Genomic DNA, 10142 nt, shown 5'->3' on the forward strand with positions numbered 1-10142 from the left:
ATTTTCTTCAAGATGATAACTGAAAAGCAGGATCCTGTTTTTGAATGATAATGCTGTGTACCGGCTCCGGTATATGGTGAAAGCTTAGTCACTCTTACCGTTTCAGGCCCACTTGTGGGTAGGAGTTGTTTGGAACCCTCTGTCACTGCTTTGATGTAAATGTGTTGGCAGTGCTCGTTTGTTATGTGTGATGACCTCAGGCTTCTGTGACAAAGCCAGGAAAAGTAGTTCACTGCCCATCCTGTGGAAAACCGGGCCTTTGTCTTGTTTCATAACCACAGGTTTCAGCTCCGACTTGCTCCGGGAGGCGGTGACCTCATTCACGTGCCGACTTTCAGAGCTGAAACCACAACCAGTTCATTTTGAATGTCAAAACTCTCAAGAGCCTTTTAATAAGTGTAAGTACACTGCAAGTATCAGTGTAAACACAGAAATGTTCTCATGCTGTGCTAACGTCCAAGGTGAAACTGCTACTTGCGTGTTTTTAAAGCAGTATTATCTGCATTGAGATCTGACTTCTCACTTCACAAGAGTTTTTTTTTCCAGTACAGAAAGCAATTATACCTCCTGTAATCAATGAAGACAAATAACACCATGTTTTAAAACCGTCAAATGTGCTGAAATAACTTTTTCCAGTCATGTGCAGCACTCGTGCTGTGTAGACTTGCACACTGACTCAGGTCAGGATCCATTAATGAAAAAAGTAGTTCTCAACACCTCTCACACATCCTGCTCTCTGTTCTCCTTTTCAGTCCTTCTGTCTCTTTCATCGAACCCTCGTACCAGCTGCGCACACACACACACTTCAAAACAATACACACTCATAGTCACTCATCTGTCAGCCCCAGGGCCTGTGAGTAACGCTTCAGACAGACGAGATGAAACGGTTGTGTCAAAACCACCACTTCTTTAATCCAGATTTATGATTGGGGATGTTGAAACCAAGCTCTATTCCTGCCCCCCCCCCCCCCTCATCGAAAGGCAAAGCGGAAGATTACCATGTGCTTTCCATGTGCACGCTCTGTTCTCCAGTATGTGTGCAGACATGTAGCTAAAACAGAGAGTGCAGGGCGTTCCAACAGGAAGATACTGTACTTTAATTGAGGAACCACCCTTGTAGGTCGGTAGCATGTCCAGATTTAGTTTTCGGTGCACTTTAACTGGCATTGTATGCATATTCAGTGAAAGGGAATGATTCAGAAAAGTGTTTTAGATTTTTTTTTCTCAGCTGTTACCACCAGGAGCTGTCAAGCTGCCTCTGCCGCACAGCCCTAATGAAGTAAATGTCTCATAAACGAACTGTCTGTCCCGAGTGCTGAAGTGCTGTACATTGATAAAGCACGAGGAGTATCCAGTGAGAGCCCTTAGTCAAGAGCCAGTCGTTGGTGTTTCACGGCTGATGAAGCCTGTGATAATAAGTCAGTGTCTAGCTCCCATGGATGGCTATGTACTGTAATTAAAAGATTGCGCCGTCTGCACCCGGGAGAGAATAATATGATGCATGCTATGACAACCCGTGGTGTCATCCTTTGAGTGGTACTCTAACACAAAGCAGCTCCCGGCTTTATGAGAGCTCACCGGGCTATATTTACTGAGTCGACCATAGCAGGAATAAAGGAGACCAATAAAGATGAAATCAGCTCTGAAATGATAGAGCAGTGTATTCTTTTTCGAGATTTCAGAATTAAAGAAGACCATGCCCATGGATGTCACAGCTCAACTATTTTAAGCTTAAAAGCCAGCTCAAAAAGTCAAAAATGTCATTTGTCCAGTACTTTTTCTATAACCAAAACTAATGACATTCCCTGCTTTGTGTTTAGCGCTATTTAGCAAATGTTAGCATGCTAAACATAGATGGTTTACGTGGTAAACTAGACCTGCTGTATGTCATTATGTTAACATGGTCATTGTGAGCATGGTAGCATGCTTATATTAGCATTTAGCTCCAAGCAAAAAGTACACATAAGCAAAGGCTCACAGAGCTGCAGTCCTTGTGCTCTGGGACATTTGGTAGGCTTTTTTAAAGCTATTTCTGACATTTTATAGACAAATGTTTATTAAATGGAGGAAAAACTAATTGGTGATGAAAAGGGCAGCTTTAAAGCAGCCTAACAGTAGCTTAACAGTAATAAGACAATATTAAGTACAAATTATTATAAGTAATGGAAAGAGATTTGAGTTTGCCCCTTCACCAAGTCAGCAGGGGATAGTTAGCCCAGGCATCTGTCTCTGTAATGGTAAGAGCTCACCGTCAAGTAGTGGGCAATAAAATGAATCATAAAGCCAATGGAAATAATTGCAGCACAAGATTTTCTTTATGTACTGGCAAAGGTTCCAACACGACACACACTGGCAGTGAGACAGCGTTATATTTTCCTGTATACTGTATGAACGGCCTGCCTTCAGAGCGTCTTGATACAGGCTTAGTCACTGGCTGTATGGATGATCGGGATATGTAGTGACTTTAACTTCATCAGACTTGAAACACAGATGAGAGTCTCTTAGTGGATGCTCGAACTGAAATCCTCTTCATCTCTTTTGTATCAGCGCTCTTATTAGCCTCATGAAATCACGGGACACACTTCATAGGCACCCCCGTTGACATTTCACTCCTCATGTTAATGATAATTCATGGAGCTGACGCCATTGGGAGACCTGTTAATTTATCAGGCACGACTATGAAAAAATTAAACCATGTTATAGGTGAATAATAAGGGAGTTATGCATAACACGGAGGAGTGACAGATGACACATAATGAGCGAGTAATCTGATTTTTTAAACAGGTGCTGTGAATCTGCAAAAAAAACCATCAAGATATGCATACCTTAGATGTGAACAAAAGATATGAGATCGCATATTGGATTGCTCGTTTACTGGAAGTAATGTCGTGCTATGATTCAATAAATCAGCAGGAAAATCCAAAAAAAGAGTTCATGCAGTGGGCCCGAACATTTGTCTGTTTGACTTGTTTGTCCTGTGTACAGACACCTGTCTAGTCTAATCATGTTATATAATATTTGAAGTGCAAGTTCGTCTGCAATCATCTGCAGAGAAAATACTTTTCAGCGGTAGGCTACAGGATATCAAGAGCGCCTGATGTGCAAAGGCAAATTAGAGACCTGAGAAGGAACTGAGAGGAAATTAAAGGTCCGGAATTTTTTTTTTTTTTAACGCTTAGAGCAATGAGTCAGTTATGACAGGGAATGGCAATTTTCCACACACCAAAGTGTGCCACAATTACACATATCATCCAACGTGCATAATCGTCTGCCTTGGAAACTTTAATATACTGTGGTTATCAAATGGTGCAGATCCATAGAAGTGTTTTGGGGCTGCTTTCTTGTGTGTGAAAACCAAATTTCTACCTGGAAGATATGGTCAAGCACGGCTAAGTGTGCATCAAGGGGGCGAACTGAGGCTCTGCAGCGGTGAGAGAGAAAGCGAGGCATCCGGAGAGCGGAGCTGATTGAAGTGCTGACCTTTTGGTGGAACTGTGTAAAGAGGGAGCCTGCAGACTCTCAGTCAGCTGTCAGATACTGCATCCAGCCTGGTAGTAGGAGTAGGGCCCTGACACCAGCCTCCCACCACTCTGCCCTGTTTGTCATCCATCCCTCCATTCTTACAGCCTTCCATTCCACACAAACACCCCCCCACCCACCACACACACACACACACACACACACACACACACACACACACACACACACACACACACAGAGCCAGGCACCACCGCAAACACTCACCCAGACAGAAACATATTTCAGCTTGTGCCAGGTAGGTAACATTTCTACAAATAGCAGTGTGGGCATTTGGGAGAAAATCGCAAAGCCGCAAACACAGCCTGCTGTAGGGGTGAGATAATCAGCTTTGTGGTAACAGCAAATGGCCCCTGAGTGGCAAGGCAGGTAATCATTGCACTGAGTGTTTTTGTGGGAGAGGGGAAGAGTGCTTTTCCGTCCCCATGTGTGTGTCTATGCATATTCACACTGAATTGAGCAGCCAATTCAACCACATGAAGGTAAAAGAAAGCATTCACCTATACTCGTTTAAAATCTTTGATGAAGAACTTCGAGGCTGATTCCATTACTTATTTTCTATTTATGATACCTGTATTTATTGTATTGTATTTTTCTGTTTCATATATAATGACATGCTGCTGCCTATCTTGGCCAGGACACTCTTGGAAAACAGGTTTCTAATCTCAACAAGCCTTTCCTGGTTTAAAAAAAACTATAAATGTATATATACATGTGAATGCTGAGGTTTACTGCTCATCTACCACCTTCACTGTCTAAACCAAAATAACAACACAAAAAACAACACAAAATAAATATACATTTATGCAGCCATGAAACACACATCAACACTAAAGAGACACAAAAAGCTATCTACTGTGTTCCAAGCTGCTCTTCCACTTCCTAGATTTGCATAAGCGATAAAAAAAATTATGCTTAAATCATGCTTGGAGTTATTCTATATGCCCGGTCTGTTTCCAGTACTTTGATGATCTTCACTCAATTACACATGACCAAGGAAAAATATCCTCTCTTCCTTTTTATTGTAAATTCATACTCTAATTAGCAGATTTGAATGGTTTCACACACATTTTACCACAATATGTCGTATGATTGTTTAAAGAGTGAGGGATGTTTGTGTGAGAGAATAAGAGGATGACTCTGGCCGGGACAGATGTGTTAAAAGATGTGTCTTCCTCCCGGAGCAACTGACAATGGGGACTGTGGCTGTTTGGCATTCCAGCCAGAGGTGTCATGCGAGAGGGTTCAGAGAGTGCATCGGGAGGGTGGAAGCCAACCTGCGTTTACAGTTCAGCGTGAGTAGCCGTGTATGCCTGTGTGAGGGTGCAAGCAGTGTTTTAGAGTCAAAGATGGTGCAGATAGAAAGGCAAGACACACACGCATGCGTGCTGGTGCTGTTCAGAGAAGTGCGATAAGAGCAGCTTGGCCTTTCATGCCCCTGCTGACAGTATTCACAGATCTATGTTTAGTCATGAGGCAGATGATGGGGCTCACTTCAGTCTTGCTTTACGTTTCTCAGAAGGAGGTGTAGCTAAATTTCCAGCAAAACAGAAAATAACACTAAGAATGCTGAGCTGCATGGTTTAAATCAGTTGCTCAATATCAGCGGTTCCCAAACAGGTGTTGTTGGTGGTCTGCAGTTGCCTCGGGGTGGAAAGATTATGTAGTAGCTTAACTAATCTGGCAAAATACAATTCACAGCTATATCCCTAGAGTGACCTATAACACCTGAACTCTCCTTTTTTGAACGCATGAAAACTACTTAGCATCCAAGCCGAGAAGACAGACAGAGGCCAGTTTGGCGACAGAGAATGCAGAACTGAGGTGATTTACATTGGCTCTGATCAGGACTCTGACTCCAGGAATGAAGATATGGCGGGTTCAGGCAGGGACAGGAGAGGAGTAAAGCGGGAGAGGAGCGGCAGGGGGGCAGCCGCAACAACATGTACAGCAAGAGTATTTTCACATATAACTATGTGAATTAAGGTTTTTCTTCAACCAAACCAGAGTTGGTGATTTTCGGAACAGTGACAAGCCTAACCAAAACTGTTTTGGTGAGTTTTATTAAGCAAGGAAATTAGTTTGGTGAAAGCGAGAAACTTGAATTTAGAAAATCTACGGTTGTATTTCACTGTTTGATAAGAAAAATAGCTGGAGAATATTTTTTTGACATTTTGCGATATTTTGCTTATTTATTAGACAAAAAAACCCAAAGAGCTGCTTCGACACATCTCCCAGCTGAATTTACAGGATGGGCTGGGGCTAGCTCGTTAGCATGATAACTTCAGTAGATAGTTTGCAACACCGAGACATCAGAACTGTTATTTCTTCACAATCTGCTGATCATTTCAGTTCATTTTTGATTGTTTTAAACTCTCACATTCTTACACATTGCATCTTTATAGTAATGGATAAATAGTAAAATAGTTTAAAGTAAATTATATATGGTTGAAATAATTGGTGATGTCAATTAAGGGTGTATTTGACTTTCTGATTGGCTTTTGACAAAAAAATGTTGGTAAACGCTGCTGCACATGATCTGTCAGCCTAATCATCACACAGTGATTGCTCACCATGGCAGACAGGTAACAGTTCATGTTAGAGTCATGATGCACCCCATGGGGTGGGGGGGGCACTTGCGTTGACAGCTGTGAACCAAAGCTAACAGTAGCACCAGCTGAATGCCACTAATCCTGGCTCAGACACTTGACTCTTCCCAAACAAGGGACCAAATGCTAATCCCCCAGAGCAGATGACGTCTGATTGCTACACTGTCCTTTAGCAGGGTTAGCCATCTCTTAGATGATGGCTAACCCTGGTTTTCCTGTCCTAGAGATCCTGCACTCTTTCATCTTGTGTTCAGATCACTCAGTCCCGTGTGATCTGTCCATCGGGCCCAGGGTGTGTTCTTCTGCCTCCAGGGACTCTTTCACTCATGTTTTCCTGTGGACTGCCTTTAGCTGGGTTAAGCTGCTCTGCCCGTATTTCCAAAACAGCTACTGGATATGTCTGGGCACGCGAGGAGGCGTTTACACATGAGAGCACATGAACATGCGCACTTATCATGAAAGTGCAGTTGGTTATTTGTTGTCCTTTTAATTACATGCTTAGCACAGGTGAGGGCCCTGTTGTGTGCCTATGTGTGTGTGTATGCATTGTGGGAAATATTTTCTTGTTTATCATGATGAATCAAGTTTAGCCATCATAAATGCTGTGTTGCTAAAAGCGCAGGCACCTGCCTGCTTGTATTACTCTACATTCCTTTAAAACGGGGGTGTTGAGAGGCTCTCTGCCTTCCCTATGAAATGGCGCTCCCAGTTGTGCATATGCTCTGGTGCACATGGGTCAAGATAACCTTCTCCTTCTCTGTGATATCAGCAGATGATTAAGATCCCTTTCTGATTGCAAGTAACATGTCTCCTGATTGAAGCATAGTGTTCCAACTAAAAGCCCTTATTTTATATATTCTGCTGAGAAAAAGAAATAATTGTTTCCAGACAAAGCCAATTTTAGAAGAGGAAGCTGGATAAGAAAACAATGGTGTCAAAGGGTAGATAGGAGAAGTGGACCTTGTATATAAATGAATGCACAACAGAGCTTGAGTTGCTCCCTGAGGCCAGCTTGGCTCATATGTACCATTTTTGAATTTACAGCAAATTTATATTACTTTAAACTCTTAATTGGCTCAGGTGTTTTATTGAAAAGGAATTAAGCAGTGTGCCAGATGACCTGGAGCTGAAGGTTTTTCTCCCACACCATACGCATGCTCAACCACAACATGCCGAAAGAGGAATTGAGACAGAGTGTAAATAACACCAGAGGAGCACCTCCGGGTTGCCTCTCCTTCCTCTTGAGCTGTGTTGAAACATTCATGTCATGGTATCTGTTCTGCCACCTGTGCTGTTTTGAAACTTTCCAACTGACACAGAATTTCTTGAAGTCTCAGTGATGATGTCACAATCCCTGAGAATAAAAACTGCATCCATTACGACGTCCTGAAGCGAAAGATGCTTGACTTCATTCATATACAGCACAGTGATGACACTGTCCAATGGTGACCAACCATTATGTAAAGAAGGGTGCTCTGTTGAGTCATACACAAATTAGGTTGAATAGAACACACAGGATTGGTAAACCTTTTATTCTTTTTTTTAAGTTTGAGTTTATACTACTTGTCTTAGTGACGGTACATGTTTGTCTGGTGGCACACGTTAAGCATAGTTGTCATACTTGTGCAATGAGAAAGCCAGCATTTCTTGGCATATGACAAACAACTTCCTCAGAAATGTCCATCCCAGGTGATCGATCACAGCAAACACACAGCCCATACATTCTTGTCTAATTTTATATTTGTGCTAGCGTCTCTGCAAGGCCAGGTATATATTAGACTGCACAAACCACCCCCTTTACTTTGAGTTTGAAACTCTCCCCTCAGACCGTAGATTTAGAGTACCCTAGTTCAAGTGTAACAGGAGCAAACACTCCTTTATTCCTTACACAATAAACTGCTTATGTAATTTAACATTTTTGAGATTGCTTTATGTTTTTATTGTGTTCTATATTGTATGTACATGTAACATTTTTCTACTGTTGTTTGTACTGTTTTTGTGCTTGTGTTGTTTTTTATCTTGTGCCCTGACTGCAGGTCAATTTTCGTATTTGGGATAATAAAATGGCTGAACTTAACTGGATGTGACCAAATGCTGTGTTTTCTTATCATTATGTTATATTTACTGTAACTCAAAAGAAGAAATTGTTGTCAAAGCATGCTATATTCTGTCTCTACCTATTGTTCTATCCGGACATCTCAAACAGTTCATGTTTAGGTTTGACACACTAAACTAATACCAAACACAGAAATCAAATCATATGTGGCACACTTTGGAAGACGACTGCTGTAAATGTGCGCCCCTTTAACCTTCACCAGTCCAGCTAATCCCTCTGTGCTGGGTGACGCTCACTTCTGTCCCCAGAGTCAGTGACAACTCACTGTGGCTTCACAGTCACAAGCCTCCTCAGTGAGGCACCATAGGAAAATATGCCAACAAGCTAGTTTCCACCTTGGACACCCAAGGCAGGCAGAAATAACTCCATTAGCACGCACAGATCAGCTCTGACAAACAAGGCTTGCATTCCAGAGACTGGGGCCTCATACTGGTGGCTCTCAGCAGCACCAATGAGTGGGGTAGGGTCCAACAGAAGAGCTTATAATGGTCAACAAGTAATAGCTCTTAAGATCATTAATGAATAGTGCCATATGCCAACCAAGGGTTTATTTTATCTAATACAGGCACTGGCTTTTTCAACAGTAGGTGACATGTAATATTTGAAATATGACATGCTGCATACTGTTGCTGTCTTCTCTATCAAATGAGGAAATGCCCATGTACAGTAAATTCCCACAAATCCCCTGCTGGATCTTCTTTCTGCCCCACCTTCCTACATCGTCTTGCCCTTTGATCCCTCTATCTCTTCCACTTTGGATTTTCCCTTCTTAGAACAGTGACACAGCACAGCGATGTCATCGACCGCAAGTCAAACATCCACAGAATAGCATTTCCCACAGGGTCATTTACACTGTAGTAGTCCAAAACATTTCACCAACAACCCCTGCAATCCTGCTGTATTGTAACATGCAGTCCATGTAGCAAATAGCTCTTTTGCATGAGCGTGTGTTTGGCGTCAGTTCAGCCCAGGCTGGACATCCTGTGAATGCAGCTACTGGCTGATTCCACACGTGGAGGTTTGGGAGGTGAGGTTGTTCCATGACTCCAAAGAAAAAGCCAAAGTACTTTATAAATGGCTCTGAAAACGTCAAACAGATGGATTCCAACATACAAGCACCTCTACATACAGTAACCGTTTATGGTCATAATGTTTAATCAGCATGTGTGACTGGAAACCAAGGGAAAGCAAGCCTTGTTGTGTCTAAAGGTAGCAAATCCATCCACCGTTCTCATCTCATTTGTTTAACCTCTACAAAAAGTGTAACATGGCAAATTGTGGTTTTATGGGGGTTTATGTGCTGGACTATTTCTTGGCTGGGTGCAGTCTTCTCCAGTTGCCTTGCAACCTCACAGCAATGACAAAACTTCAGGAAGTCACTACACCCAGCCAAAAAATAGTCTGGCACATAAACCCTGTTTACAGTTTACGGTTTAAACAAATTATATAACATGCTAAATGTTCACTAAGTTTGTTTATGTAACACTGTATGACTAACCATCTAGTTAATTATTAGTATTGTTGTCTGCTAACAATTCAGGGGTCACAAATCATACTGAATGATGTTGACATCATCATTCAGATTGAATTACCTGATCTGCTGATGACATTTCCTGAAAAAACATTTTACTTTATCGCGCACTATGTAACAGTGAATTACTCCAACCTCGTTTGTAGTTTCAAATGACCCTTTAGACTTCTGCTAAATTTCACACATCAGAGCCAAGCCACCAAGAAATGTCTGATTATATAAAATTTTTATCCCCATTCTTGCTTTTGTGTGACAAACGCTGGTGAATGATCGATAAACACATCCTTCACAAGCACTCAACACCAGAAACGTCAGCTGGCACAGTATAAATAGGCATAACTGACTAATT

This window comes from Micropterus dolomieu, linkage group LG05 (assembly GCF_021292245.1).
Source record: "Micropterus dolomieu isolate WLL.071019.BEF.003 ecotype Adirondacks linkage group LG05, ASM2129224v1, whole genome shotgun sequence".
Lineage (NCBI taxonomy): Eukaryota > Metazoa > Chordata > Actinopteri > Centrarchiformes > Centrarchidae > Micropterus > Micropterus dolomieu.